Genomic DNA, 15,476 nt, shown 5'->3' with positions numbered 1-15,476 from the left:
CTTACCTGCTGGCGTGAGTGCTTGGAAATTCAGGTAGGCAGCACTGAGCAGGCCAGGAGCCTGCGTGCTGACTTTGCATTAGACTCTTCGAGGCCCCACATTGCATGTAAATTAAGGGGCTTACCCAAATGTGGCTGGAATGTCAGGACAGCAGTCCAGATGTTGAGCACTTGATTTCAACAGGCACTTCAGGAAGACTGGCTTTAAAAATTAGACATTTTAATCGTGGTTGGCCCTCTCCTAATCGGGCCACCGTTCCTTTCTGTCCTAGTTATTCCTTGGTCTCCAATAGTCAATTCTGTGAAGGAAATTTTGTGCCATCTAACATTGAAAACAAAATAACAGCCCTGCAAGGACAGCCAGCAACCCTTCACTAGCTGCTAGCGTTGACCTTGCATTATCGAGTAAGGCTGATGCAGTTTGGGCACGGGTGCTGAGCATGATTGCATTATTGGCCCCATTCTGCTCTTTATGATGGTTTTTTTAATTCTCATTTTTAAATAATGCAAAGGCTAGTTTAATTTAGTCGGTAAATTTCTCAATTTAGTCAAAAAAACACTCATTAAAATTCATCAACACAAACGAGCCACTTCTGTTTACCTGGTGCCCATAGGTCCTGCAAACTGGTTGCTAAACCACTCAACACATTTAAATTGTGCGACTTTTGTGAGCCAACAGTTTCCTGCCTTCAAAAAATTTGATACACATTTGCTGATCGCTTCTGGCATTGTGCACTGGCAGTCGAGGTCTGTAGCATGGCTGTGATGTATTGTACAGTACTTGATGCTAGTAAGGCATTTAATACGGTTCCACTGGAAAGGCTGGTTCTGAAAATAAAGAAAGCAGGAATCAGTGGAAATATTAAACGGGCAATATGAGCCGAAGTAGTGAGTTCATCCTGCCACTTTATAAATCATCGGTGCTACCGCACTTCGAATAATGAGTACAGTTCTGGTCATCACAGTACAAAAAGGATATTGCAACTATTGAAGGGATGCAGAATGATTGAGGGGATGGAGAGATTGGATTATGGGGAGCAATTAAGTAAATTGGGCACGTTCTCACTGGAAAAGAGTTGAGAAGTGATATGATTGCTGCATTTAGGAGTCTAAAAGAACGAGATAATGTAGACAATAATGAGCTATTTCATTTTGTGTGGAACAGTAGAATCACAGGACATGGTCTGCGCTTGAAGGGGGGTAAATTCAAAACTGATCTGCGGAAACAATAGCGGTCAATCTCTGGAGCAGCCTCCATAGAGGAGACGCTGGAAGCAGTTAGAATTGATTCATTCATAAACAAATCAGATAGATTTCTTTCAAAATATAACATTTTGGAATACTTTATATTAGTAATTTGAGACATGACATGTGGTAAGTGTAGCATGCTTGGGAGGAACAGGTGACTTTGGACCTATGGGTCTCAAAGCTCTCCTTGCCTCATTTCTGGGTCTGTTGCAGACTAATTGGTGGAGATTGATTGTCATGATTAATCAACAACTCCATTATTGTTGTATCATGTGACTACAAGGATGGTAGTGGTGAATTAGGTGCACCGTAGTCTTTTTTAGTCTAGCAATTCCTATGTTCCTATGAGATTTGGCTGCTAAGATGGAGTTGGCCTTTCCCTTTGAGCCATTGCTCAGGGCAACTAAAAATGGAACTAACTGTGGAAAAGTGGAGTTGGAAGTTGGTAGTGTGAGCTGTTCTGCAACCACTTCTGACATTGAATACACTCCCCCATTTTTGGGTGGCATAATTAAGTGATGCATTAATGAGCGGAATATGTTATCCAATGTATTTCCTATTATTATTGCCTTAGTGATGCAGGGCCACAGGTATGCAATTGCATTCCAGGCATTCAACATTACCAGGATGTGGGGGAAGGGTAAAAACCATAGGCTCCCTTGCCTAGTGGCACAACGATTGTTTGCACTAGCCAATCAGCAAGTTCTTTTTATATCTGTAACCCTGGGGTCTGCACTACACTGCAGTAGTGATAGAGCCATTTACCTCCCTCCCCCATCCAAGATAGGTGAAATGAAGGCGGCAGAAGTACCACCAAAAACATTACAAATGGGCATGACTCCAGGAGCTCTGCCAGGGTCAGAACTCAGGGGTAACAACAGACGAAAGGTCCCAGACCTGAAACGTTAACTCCACGGATGCTGCCTGGCCTGCTGAGTGTTTCCAGCATTTTCTGTTGTTATTTCAGATTTCCAGCATCCGCAGTATTTTGCGATTGTATCAGAACTCAGGGGGATGGGTGGGTACAAATCCTGCCCACCACTAGTCCGGCAGGACTCCAACCCAATTGGAAAATCAAAGCCGTGGTCTAAATTGGCACATCCTAAGGTTAATTTTTGAAGGAAATTTCTGTAGTTGCTTGTAAAGGGAAGAGGCCAGGTTATCAAGGTCAAAACAAAAGAATCAGCAGAAAATTAGGTTTTGATGGATTTGTGCTAAATGTAGGATTATACATGAGTAAAAATCCTGCTTCTCTGCTCCCAGCACACACCAGAAGTACAAACCACGAGATAATGCATCACCAGCGCATGACTTTATGTCCATTAATTTGAACGGGATTGTGCAATTTTGTGATATGTGTACCTGACACGTGCTAGGAATGCAGAAATGGAATTTTTACACTTATACTGCATGACGTTGTAGGTCCAGCTATAGGTGAAGTTGAGAGATGAGTGGTGGAGGATGGTAGATGTTGGTAAACGCATCGCTTTATTTGTCCATTTACTGTTGACCAGCAATCTATGAAGTGAAAAGAGTGGAGAATTATATTGCTAAGTCGATGAAGGATGTTGGTATAGGTCAGAGGATGTCATGCTAAAACTGAATATAACTCTGGTCAAACTGCATCTTGAGTACAGTATCCAGTTTTGGTCACAAAATGGCACATATGAAACACCAGGTCCTGGAGTTGGGACAAAGAGGTACAGGGTTGGTACCCAATGTTAGAGAACTGAGCAACAAGGGATAATTGGAGAAATTGGGGCTCTTTATTTTTGAGTTAAGATTATTATAGGGGACCAAGATGCTAAATAGTATTGAAAAGGCAAATTAAGAGCATTATTTTAAGATAAGCCATGCCATGGGGAACAAGTCTAATTGGCTCACACTTGTGAGAGCTGCGATTAAGACTGACATCAAAAAGATTTTCTTCACACAAAGAGCAATTAACACTTGGAATAGACTTTCAGATTGTGTAGTGGAGACGGGATGTGATGGGAGATTTTTCTTTTCAGGCAGATGGGCTAAGATGGCCTAATTGCTGCCTTTTCCCTTATTCACCTTGTGAACAGAAGTTGGGAAATTCAAGAACTGTCAGCAAATCATTTATCAACTCAAAGTTTGTCCACAAATTTTTGTGATGGCATGTAATAGGTTAGTTCAAAATTTTTGCTTCCATTTTATCAACAGGCTCAAACATTCAGCAAAATAACTTGTATCAGTGTCACATAGACAGATTGAAAATAATAATCGGCTTCAATTATAAGATCATGGGTCTGGTACACTCTTTCCAAACATAAATTCTTCGAGCGGAGCCTACAGGACAAAAAAAGAGGAAAATGAGACGTTCTCTGAGATGAGTAATAATATATAGTCAGGTCAGAGTAAAGCCTTACTTAATGGGGAAGAGGAGAGAAAGGGAAATAAAATAATGATTTGTTTTCATGAGAGAGAAGTGATGGGACGAGCTGCGTCTCGTCTTGCTGTAGATTGGCCGATGTCCAACCTGTTTATCATCATGTAATTTATTTTCAACATACCATTGTCGACAGGTGTTTGAAGAGGGATAATACTGTAATAAGCAAGTGATTAACCCAGCTAACTATGATTAAAGCAGCATTCCATATAGGGGCGATAAAGTCACCTTTCAGGGTACAAATATTCATGTTACTTTAGCAAGCAGCTTTTCCCTCCAGCCAGTAACTGGTTCCTTTCTATGTGAATGCAATTCCCTGTAGATTATCAAGGGTTTCTGGAGATAGAAGCCTGACCACCTGGTTGGCTCCTGCTATTCAATTATTAAAACTCAATCCCGCTTGCCTAAACCAAGCAGTGTTAGGGATTGAATGGCTGCGATTTTGCAACTGGACGCGACTTGGGAACGGGTCAGCTGGCTTCCGGGTTCCAGTCCCGCCCCCAACTGCATCCGGCCAACGGACGTGATTTTACGTCGAATGGCCTTGTTAAGCCCACCCTGCGGGCTTGCCGGCCAATTAAGAAGAAGCCGGTCAGATGATGTCATTTGATGATGCGTCATCTGCCGGTTTTCTTAAAAGGACCACGCACAATTTTTCTTTGACAGCTCATTTCTCAGTGTTTGACAGCATTGAGGTGCTGCAAACACTGACAATGAGTGTTCCCAGGTGAGCTCTTGCACCCAGGCTCTCCAGTGACTCCCTCCTCAGGCTAGAACAGATGGCGGCTGCAGGTGAGGTTACAGAAGCGATCTGTCACTGGTGAGAGAGGTTCTCCCAATGAGGTGGGACTAGACAGCCAATTCAAAACTTGTTACCGACAGAAAAGTGTAAAAGCATTAAAAATTATTTTCCCAACATTTCCTTACCTCTGAAACTCACCAGTGCACCATTGGATCCTTCACACCACTTCTGCAGCTGTCATGAATGCAGAAACATTACAGTAGACTCACAACACGCCACACTTACCTGGCGTGGTGTCCGGACATCGGGGAGCCCAAGGCAGAAGTGGCAAAATTGAAACAGAGCCTGTTAACAAGTATCAAGTACCTGTTAACAGCCAGGTAAGTGGCTATAATCCTCTTCCCGCCGCTAGATGTCGGGTCCATGTGCAAATCGGGGACCCGACACTTGGGAAGATTGATTGGAGGTGGGTTGACAGCGGGTTTCCTGCCCGCTGTCAATCTTTGCCATTTTGACAGCGGTCCCACCGCCAATCCCGCACTCTGAGGACCGGCAAAATTCTGGCCAATGTGTGTGTTGACTGTGCTCAGTCCATTTGCCCAAACAGCTAGCAAATTCAGCCCACAGAGGACCATACTGAAAGGTTTATGTGCCTTGTTATGAAATGAGAACTCTTTCCCAAAAATATACTGAAAAACCACAAATAGTGCAATGAGAGTGATATTACAGTGAATTGGGAGAGACAGGAGTTATAGGAATATAATCTTGCGATACACTCCAGCAGTGAGAGTGTAGACTGTGGTGTATGTAACCGTTCCACCTTTAAGAGAACTATTTTAAGAGATGCACTACTTTATCTTGGCTGCTGTATACTGTAATACCGGTGGTGACCACACCGGTATATAAGTGCTGTGTAATGATTTATTGGGCAGTTCAGCCTGACCTTCGACTAGTAAAGACCTGTTGAATTTATTCTTGTGGTCTGTGTGCAGTGATTCTTATTAACAATAACTAGAACACACAGACTTAACAGTGGCGACGATGACGATCTTACCCTGCGGCAGAGATATATCCAAGGCAGTTTAACGGGTGTCGAGAAGAGGCATCCGCCCTCATCATCCTGCTGAGAAAAGACTCAGGTCTGAAGAGCAAGGAAGAATCCTGACACGAAGCCTTCCATCAGCAACAGGCAGTGATCATCCCTTCTACCACAGGTGATTGCAAGGATGCCTAAGCGTGGTAACATCAACGATTTCGATGCCGATGTTGAAGATTGGGCCACGTATGTAGAACGCATAGAGATTTATTGTAAGGCAAATAAAATATCAGATGAAGATAAAGCACTAACCTTACTAAACTCAATGGGTGCGAAGACATACGGGCTATTGAAGCATCTTCTATCACCAGCTAAACCGGCGGATCAGGCTTTCGCTAATATTGTTGCTGTCCTGAGAAATCATTTGAACCCCACACCGCTGATGTTAGCGGAACGATTTAAATTTTATGTGAGAACGCAACTGAAAGAGGAAAGCAACGCGGAGTATTTAATTGAACTGCGTAAGCTAGCGAAATACTGTCAGTTTGGGGAAAGACTGACAGAGGCACTGAGAGACAAATTCGTGTGTGGATTGTCGAAAGAAGGAACACAAAAGCGGCTACTTGAAGAGAATGATCTTACACTTGATAAGGCTGTCACTATTGCAGCATCACACGAAGCCGCAGCGAGAGGCACTGCGGAAATGCAGCTGAAGGCAGCGGTACTCAGTGTAGATCAAATGGCTTTGGGTACAGCGAAATGTTATCATTGTGGAAAGACAACACACGATCAAAACCAATGCTGGTTTAAAAATCAGGAATGTAGAAAATGTGGCAAGCTTGGTCACATAGCTAAAGTATGCTGGTCAGGAAAGAAGACCAGCAACAAAAAGTCACCACAGGAAAAGTGCAGAAAGGTACATAAGGTGGCTGAGAAGAGTTCGGATGAACAGAATTCGGATTCAGACTCCAACAGCAAGGAACTGGGTAGTCTGAGAATTCACAATGTGAGTAAGGAAGCTGACCTACAAACTATCTGGGTCACACTTCAGATAGCAGGAGTCCAAGTGAAGATGGAATTGGACACCGGATCGGCGTTGACGGTCATGAATAAGCAAGATTACAAAAGGTTATTCACACATATTCCCCTACGGGATACGGAGATAGTATTGCAGACATACACGGGGCAAAGAGTATACCCCATCGGAAAGATAAAAGTCAAGGTGGTACACAAGGGCAAAGAACACCAAGGAATGGACTTCTATGTACTACCTGAGGGAGGTCCACCACTTCTGGGACAGGAGTGGATCAGGAAAATAAATATGGACTGGCACTCCCTAAAAGCAATAACGGTAGATTCCGGAAAAAAAGATGTCAAACCTGAACGATTGTCCAGAATATTGGATGAGGCTAAAGAGGTGTTCCAACAGGGACTGGGAACACTGAGAGGAATTACGGCAAAAATCAAGATTGCAGAACATGCAAACCCAAAATTTTTCAAAGCCAGACCGGTACCTTATGCGATACGACCTGCTGTGGAAGCTGAGCTGGAAGGGCTAGAACGTTCAGGAGTACTGTCTAAGGTGGACTGGAGTGAGTGGGCCACGCCCATTGTTCCCGTCATGAAGCGTTCATCGAGTAACAAGCCAGGGGAACCGGGGAAGGTCCGCATCTGTGGAGACTTCAAGATCACGGTTAATCCGGTGCTTCACACGGTGCAATATCCGCTTCCGCGGATTGAGGCTATCTTTGCTTCATTGTCTGGCGGGAAACACTTCACCAAGATAGACCTGGCGCAAGCGTACTTACAGATGGAAGTTGAGGAAGAGTCGCGCCAGTATCTCACAATCAACACGCACAGAGGCTTGTATCGATATAATAGACTGGTTTTTGGAGTGGCTTCGGCTCCAGCAATTTGGCAGAGGGCCATGGAGCAGGTATTACAGGGAATTCCAAGCACTCAATGTTACTTGGACGATATCCTGATTACAGGAGATGACGATGAGGAACACCTTGCAAATTTGAAACTGGTGCTCACCAGATTGAAGGAATATGGACTTCGAGTTAATCGCCAGAAATGTGAGTTCTTTCAGAAACGGATCTCGTACTGTTGTCATGTCATTGACCAGCAGGGGCTGCACAAGTCACCTGACAAGATCAAAGCTGTTGTGAAGGCTCCCGCTCCGGAAAATGTATCCCAGTTGAGGTCGTTCCTAGGGTTGATTAACTATTACCATAAATTTCTGCCAAATCTATTCACGGTGCTGCACCCACTGAACGCACTTTTGCAGAAGGAAGTACCATGGAAGTGGAGCGAGGACTGTAAGAAGGCCTTTCGCAAAAGCAAGGCATTGATCACCTCAGAGGAAGTGTTGGCTCACTTCAACCCAACGCTACCTATTCGTTTAGCTTGTGATTCTTCTCCTTATGGTATTGGAGCAGTACTCTCACACAAGTTGCCAAATGGCTTGGAAAGGCCAGTCGCATTTGCATCCAGATCATTGACCTCCGCTGAGCGCAACTATGCTCAGATAGATAGGGAGGTTCTCAGCCTTGTGTGGGGAGTAAAGAAGTTTAATCATTACCTGCAGGGCCAGAAGTTTACACTGCTGACAGACCACCAGCCGTTGGTATCCATTTTTAACCCTAAGAAGGGTGTTTCGGTGATGACAGCACAGAGGCTCCAGAGATGGTCCCTTTTCCTAGGGGCACATCAATATCAGATAGAATTCAAAGGTACAAAGCAGCATGATAATGCTGATGGGCTGTCGCGCCTGCCACTACCTACTGAGGAGGAGGCACCGACGGTTGACCCGGTGGAGTTATTTCACTCGACCATCATCGAATGTTTACCTGTCACCAATGCAAATATTGAAAGGGAGACTAGGAATGACCCGACACTGTCCCGGGTCTACGAATTGACAGTAAAGGGATGGCCAGCCCATGGTGATCCACTGTTACCGGCATTCTCAGCAAGACGAGAACAGCTGTCCATCTGTCAGGGAACATTGATGTATGGAACAAGGGTGATTATCCCTCCTAAGTTAAGAGAGAGAGTTCTAAAAGAACTACATGAAGGTCATCTGGGGGGAGTCAAGATGAAAAGCCTTGCTAGGGCTTATGTGTGGTGGCTGGGTATCGACCAACAGATAGAGGATCTGACGAAAAGCTGCTCAGGGTGCCAAAAAGTCCAAAATGCACCTCCAATTGCACCGCTGCATCCATGGGAATGGCCTTCAACCCCATGGCAACGTGTACATATTGACTTTGCTGGTCCATTCATGGACTCCATGTTTTTAATTGCGGTGGACGCACATTCTAAATGGCCAGAAGTGATTAAAATGACTACCACTACCTCGGAGAAGACGATCGCGGTGCTAAGAACGATATTTGCAAGAAATGGATTGCCAGAGCAAATATGTTCAGACAACGGACCACAGTTCTTGTCAGAGGAATTCCAGAAATTCCTGAAGAAGAATGGGGTGAAACATTATACCTCTGCCCCATATCATCCAGCTACGAATGGGCTGGCCGAGAGGTTTGTACAGACGTTCAAAAAGGCAATAAAGGCCATGAGCGAAGATCAGATTCCACTGCAACACAAGGTGGACAATTTCCAACTGGCATATCGAAACGCCACCCATGCAACAACAAACCAAAGTCCTGCCATGATGCTCTATAACAGGAGGTTGCGGTCCAGGTTGGACTTGTTAAAACCAAATGTGTGGAGGGAAGTCGAAAACAAACAGTTCCAGCATATCAATAACAAGCCCACTCGGAGTTTTGAAATAGGACAACCGGTGTTAGCCAGGGACTATAAAAATGAGAAATGGCAATCTGGAACAATTCGGGCCAGACAAGGACCCCTGATGTACACAGTAGATGTTGGTGAAAACGTAATGCGACGTCATGCTGACCAACTGGTGGGATCGAGAACAAGGGTCGAGCCCATGGTTACGACAGAGACAACCGTGGAGGAAGTTAGTGAACCTGAAGCATCTACCTCAGAAGTGAATATACCTGATGATGATGTCCTATCCATAGGGGATCAACTAGATGAGTCACCCCAGCAATGAGAACCAGAGACCCCTGAAAGGCGTTATCCGTCTCGGATCAGGAGGCCTCCTCAGAGACTGAATCTGTGAACTGTTTTTACATGAAATTGTGTATATATGTTATTATGTTATGTTAAATGGGGAATATATACTGTTAAGCTAAAAAGGGAGGATTGTGGTGTATGTAACCGTTCCACCTTTAAGAGAACTATTTTAAGAGATGCACTACTTTATCTTGGCTGCTGTATACTGTAATACCGGTGGTGACCACACCGGTATATAAGTGCTGTGTAATGATTTATTGGGCAGTTCAGCCTGACCTTCGACTAGTAAAGACCTGTTGAATTTATTCTTGTGGTCTGTGTGCAGTGATTCTTATTAACAATAACTAGAACACACAGACTTAACATAGACCACCTCCCTCTTGCATAGCTTTGTACTCAAAGAGTAGCTATACACTTGTATACTTGAATCCATGCAAAGAGCTCCACTCAATAGTTCCTCAAGCTAATGAAACGTTTATTTAAAGATAATAAATAGCAACTGCCCTGTCAGCACGCTAAAAGTTTAAATTGGCACTGGGAGCTTTATATTTTTTAAAGTTCCCTTTGAACCATTGTAGGTATACTGCAATCTGTGCAAAACTGAAATGTGGGCTCACCTTACTTCTGAGAAATTACTTCTGGTTTGAACAGTTACCTTAAAGACCAGTTACATAGAATTACATAGAATGTACAGCAAAGAAACAGGCCATTTGCCCAACTGGTCCATGCCAGTGTTTATGCTCCACACGAGCCTCCACCCACCCCTCTTCAGCTAACCCGACCAGTAAAGCCTTCTTTTCCTTTCATAAGAACATAAGAACATAAGAAATAGGAGCAGGAGTAGGCCAATCGGCCCCTCGAGCCTGCTCCGCCGTTCAATAAGATCATGGCTGATCTGATCCTAACCGCCAATCCCTCACGTGTCTAGCTTCTCTTTAAATGCATCTATTCTATTCACCTCAACCACTCCATGAGGTAGTGACTTCCACATTCTAACCACTCGCTGGGTAATGAAGTTTCTCCTGAATTTCCTATTGGATTTATTAGTTATAGGACTGGACTATCAACCTGGAGCAACCATTTTATGCCTTACATTATACATGGTGTTGAAATGATGCAGGAACTGCAGTCTAACTGGCCTTTAACACCATAATTAGGTCAACAAGTAGAGATACTGCAATTTAAAAATACAAACCAAGCTGAAGTTTTAATGAAAATACAGACTTATTAGTGGCAACAAAAATGCTTTTCTTTGGGTTTTTTTTAGCTGAAGACTTTTTAACAAAGAAAAGCTTGACAATAAATTCCTTACAATTAATCGGGCGTGCCTGGATTGTGTGCGTCTCTGGTTTAATTCGCTGTTTATTGAAGCTGTGACCTTTCCCTGCCATTCAACAAAAGGACACATTTCTGAGATGCTCAGTGGGCCTGGAGACAGTCGATGTATTTGTTCCCTGCAGTTGCTCCCCCGACAGCCATGTAAACAATAATAATCTGGTGTATTAAATTCACGAATGCAATACATGGAGCATTTTTCCAGCCAGTGAAGTGTTCGACTTATGAATTTGAAAAGCAACAAGTTAACAACGGCTGCGAAGAGGATGCGCACACTATTCACATTAGATGGGCTGAAGGTGGTCAACAAGTTTGAAATGGAAGTCTCTTCCAGTTTTATTAATGTCTTTCCAAAGTATATCTATTTACGTAAACTTGAGGTCATACAAAACTCGGCTGCCCGTGCCCTAACTCGCACCAAGTCCGTTCGCCCATCACCCCTGTGCTTGCTGACCTACATTGGCTCCCGGTTAAGCAACGCCACAATTTTAAAATTCGCATTCTTGTTTTCAAATCCCTCCATGGCCTCGCCCCTCCCTATCTCCTTCAGCCCCACAATCCTCTAAGATATCTGCACTCCTCTAATTCTGTCCTCTTGAGCATCCCTGATTATAATCGCTCAACCTTTGGTGGCCGTGCCTTCTGTTGCCTGGGCCCTAAGCTCTGGAATTCCCTGCCTAAACCTCTCTGCCTCGCTACCTCTCTTTCCTCCTTTAAGACGCTCCTTAAAACCTAACTTTTTGACCAAGCTTTTGGTCACCTGCCCTAATTTATCCTTATGTGGATCAGTGTCAAATTTTTTGTCTTAAAATACTCCTGTGCAGCGCCTTGTGATGTTTTACTATGTTAAAGGTGCTATATAAATACAAGTTGTTGTTGTTGTTGTAGCACACATACTGAAATAGTTGTGGGCCAGTAAGATGAAATTAATGCAATACAGAATGCGCAGTAACTATCAGAAACCTTGTTCCAGATAACTAATAGGACCACCAGTTGCATAATGATTGAGTTTGCAATTGAGTTATGGGTGAAGTTTATTTTGCAATGTAAAAAAAAAATCACATATGCAAATTAGGTCTGATTAGCACACCTCATTACCCTGGTTCTTTATTAGCATACTAGATTTACCCATGACGTGTTATCAAGCTATGATTTATGGTTTTGAATTATTGAGGAAAATCTATTTAGTAAGCAAAGGTCCATTTAGAGTAATTGATTAAAATGTTATGGATTTTGCAAAGGAACGTAGGAACAGGAGTAGGCCATTTAGCCCCTCGCGCCTGTTCTGCCATTCAATGAGATCATGGCTGGCCTGCGATCTAACTCCATATACCCGTCTTTGGCTCATATCTGTTAATACCTTTGGTTAACAAAAATCTATCAACCTCCGATTTAAAATTAACAATTGATCTAGCATCAATTACAGTTTACGGAAGAGAGTTCCAAACTTCTACCACCCTGTAGCAATGTTTCCTAACTTCACTCCTGAAAGGCCTGACTCTAACTTTTAGGTTATGTCCCCAAGTCCAAGACTCCCCAACCAGTGGAAATAGTTTCTCTCTCTCTACCCTATCAGTTCCCCTTAATATCTTGAAAACTTCAATCAAATCACCCATTAACCTTCTAAATTCCAGGGAATCCAACCCTAATTTGTTTAATCTCTCCTCATAATTTAACCCTTGAAGTTCTGGTAAACCTACACTGCACTCCCTCCAAGGCCAATATCCTTCCTAAGGTGTGGTGCCCAGAACTGCTCACAGTACTCCAGGTGTGGTCTAACCAGGGTTTTGTACAGCTGCAGCATAACTTCTACCCCCTTGTATTCTAGTCCTCTAGATATAAAGGCCAGCATTCCATTAGCCTTTTTGATTATTTTTTGTACTTGTCCATGTCATTTTAACGATCTGTCTCTTTGGACCTCCACTGTTTTTAGCTTTTCACCATTTAGAAAGTACCCTGTTCTATCCTTTTCTATCCTCACAGTTTCCTACATTGAAATACATTTGCCACAGTTTGGCCCATTCACTTAATCTGTCGATATCTCTTTGTAATTTTATGCTTCCATCTACACTGCTTACAGTGCCACCTGTCTTTGTATCTTCGACAAACTAGGATATGTGGCTTTCTATCCCATCATCTAACTTGTTGATAATACTGTGAATAGTTGAGGCCCCAACACAGATCCCTGCGGGACATCACTAGTCACATCCTACCAATTAGAGTACCTGCCCATTATCCCTACTCTCTGTCTCCTGCCGCTCAGCCAATTTCCGAACCAGACCAATAATTTGCCTTGAATTCCATGAGCTTCAACTTTAGCTAACAGTCTCTTATGAGAGACTTTATCGGATGTCTTCTGGAAGTCCCTATAAATAACATCCATAGACATTTCCTTGTCCAATACTTTAGTCACTGCTTCAAAAAATTCAATCCGGTTCGTCAGGCATGACCTACTCTTTACAAATCTATGCTGGCTCTCTCTGATCAGCTGAAAATTTTCAAAGTGTTCAGTCACTCTATCCTTAATTATAGACTTTAGTAATTTCCCAACACAGATGGTCGGCCTCACTCACGTTTCTTAAATAGTGGAGTGACATGTGCAATTTTCCAATTGAAAGGAACGTTTACTAAATTGAGAGAACTTTGGAAGATTATAGTTAGGGCATCTGCAATGTTCTCACCTACTTTGTTTAAAACCCTGGGATAGAAGCCATCTGGTCCTGGGGATTTGTCACTCTTTAGTGCCATTATTTTCTTAATTTCTTCATTATTTTGCTTACGTTACTTTTAGTGAGTCCCTGTTACTGATTCAATTTTAGTTTCCTTGGGATTTACTCTACTGTAAATACTGACAGAAAGTAATTATTCAACATGTCCGCCATTTCCTTATTTTCATTTATAATATCACCGTTGTCAGTTTTCAAGGGGCCCACATTGCTCCTTACGCCCCTCTTTTTCCTAATATAATTTTAAAACAGATTTGTGTTGATTCTAACATCCCTTGCAAGTTTCTTTTCATATTTCCTTTTTGTAGCTCTTACTATCTGTTTTGTTACCTTTTGTTGTTCTTTGTATCTCTCCCCGTTGCCAGGATCTGTGCGATTTTTTGTAATTCTGTATGCTTTTTCTTTTAGTTTTCTGTTGTCCCTTACCACTAGTTGGCTTTTTTGGGGGCAAGTAGAGCTCTTAATCCTTAGGGGTATAGATTGGTTCAATATCGCGTTAAATTCTTTTTTGAACACCGCCCACCGATCTTCTGTTGATTTATCCGTTAACAGACTTGTGGGCAATCTCTGTCTCGTCCCATTGAAGTTAGCTATTGAGGAAATTATTGAGGAAAATGTATTTAGCAAGTAAAGGTCTATTTAGAGTAATTGATTAAAATGTTATGGCCCGGATTTTGCTGGGGACTTGCGCCATTGTAACGGAGCATCTACGTCGTAGGGACCCTTGAACAGTGCAACGTAAAGAGGAAATTATGCAGTGAGTGACTTACCGCCACTCCATATTTTCCTGGGACCTTTACGCCGCTTCGCCATTACCCTCGTTGACACAGTTAGAAGGCATACATCATAGCTCCGCCCCCATTAAAATCAATGGGATTACGATTTTCCTCCATTTAAGCTCATTTTCATGCTGCTGCCACTGAGACTGAAGAATAATGGGGCTGGAGACCTGGCACCAGCGTGATTTATTATTCCATGATTGGCTTCCTTTAAACATGTTTGCTTAGCTCCTAGTATTTCTCGTTTTTTCACTTCTGAGGTGTTTTGAAAGATTTACAAGTAAAATAGCTCTGAAAACTTTTAATTGGCTACTGGAATCTCTAATCATTTCCTTTTTTTAGTTTTATAGGAGGAGAAATTGTGTTAGCCAGTAAAGTTGCCAGTGTCACTGGCAACTGGAGTTAACGGCTGCTGAAAATGGCCGCAACACAATGTTGGCACAGCGCTTACCTTCCATGCAACGCTGCCCTGGTGGCATTACTGGAGGCATCCAAGGTGAAGTTCGTGTGCAGGTGTGACACTGCAGCTTCCCACAGCCTCTGGAAGTGAGGCTGTGGAGCTCGCAAGGAATTGTGGGCAATTAAGAGGCCTGAGAATTAAAGGGGCCATGCACACCGAGCACTACAAATTAAAATGAAGTGAAACAATGCAGTTTTCAGACCTTTATGAATTAAAAAAAATGTAACATTAAAAAGAAGTCTCAAATGTGAATATTCAGCTCTTAAAGCTGAGTTCCCTTCCTAACTTCAAAAAATGGGAAAAATGCCTCAGCACTAACACAAATGGCTCAGCAAGCCAGGGAAGGGGCACCCAGGATCTCGCACGCAGCACTCCAGCTTTGTGCAGGAGGTCAACACGACAAGAGAGGCCCTCTACCCACAGGGGCCAGGAGGCCCTCCAGAAAGAATGATGTGGGACCAGATCACCAAGGCCGTCACTGCCAGCAGTGTGGTCTCCACCACCTGGCTCCAGTGCCCAAAGAATCTTCATGACCTCAGACCACTGGTCAAGGTAAGTGAATGCATCTTCAAAAGCCATCTCCTACCAACTGCACCACTAGCCTCACACACTGCTCAATGCATGACCCCCCCTCCCACCG

The 15,476-nt window shown here is 43.3% G+C and overlaps 1 long non-coding RNA gene across 1 annotated transcript in view; it reads right to left on the bottom strand.

Moving 5' to 3' along the window:
* Positions 1-535: 535 nt before the first annotated feature.
* LOC147109568 (uncharacterized) overlaps positions 536-15,476 on the bottom strand; it is an 83,791-nt gene continuing 68,850 nt past the window's right edge. Inside the window, exon 4 of the long non-coding RNA XR_015080436.1 lies at positions 536-827. This is a non-coding gene — a long non-coding RNA (uncharacterized LOC147109568). The remainder of the gene's footprint in view (positions 828-15,476) is intronic.

This window comes from Somniosus microcephalus, chromosome 12, assembly GCF_052327205.1.
Source record: "Somniosus microcephalus isolate GS21.2 chromosome 12, FLI_Smic_1.0, whole genome shotgun sequence".
Classification (NCBI taxonomy): domain Eukaryota; kingdom Metazoa; phylum Chordata; class Chondrichthyes; order Squaliformes; family Somniosidae; genus Somniosus; species Somniosus microcephalus.
The sequence above is the reverse complement of the archived record's forward strand: the minus strand, read 5'-3'. Positions and strand labels throughout refer to the sequence as shown.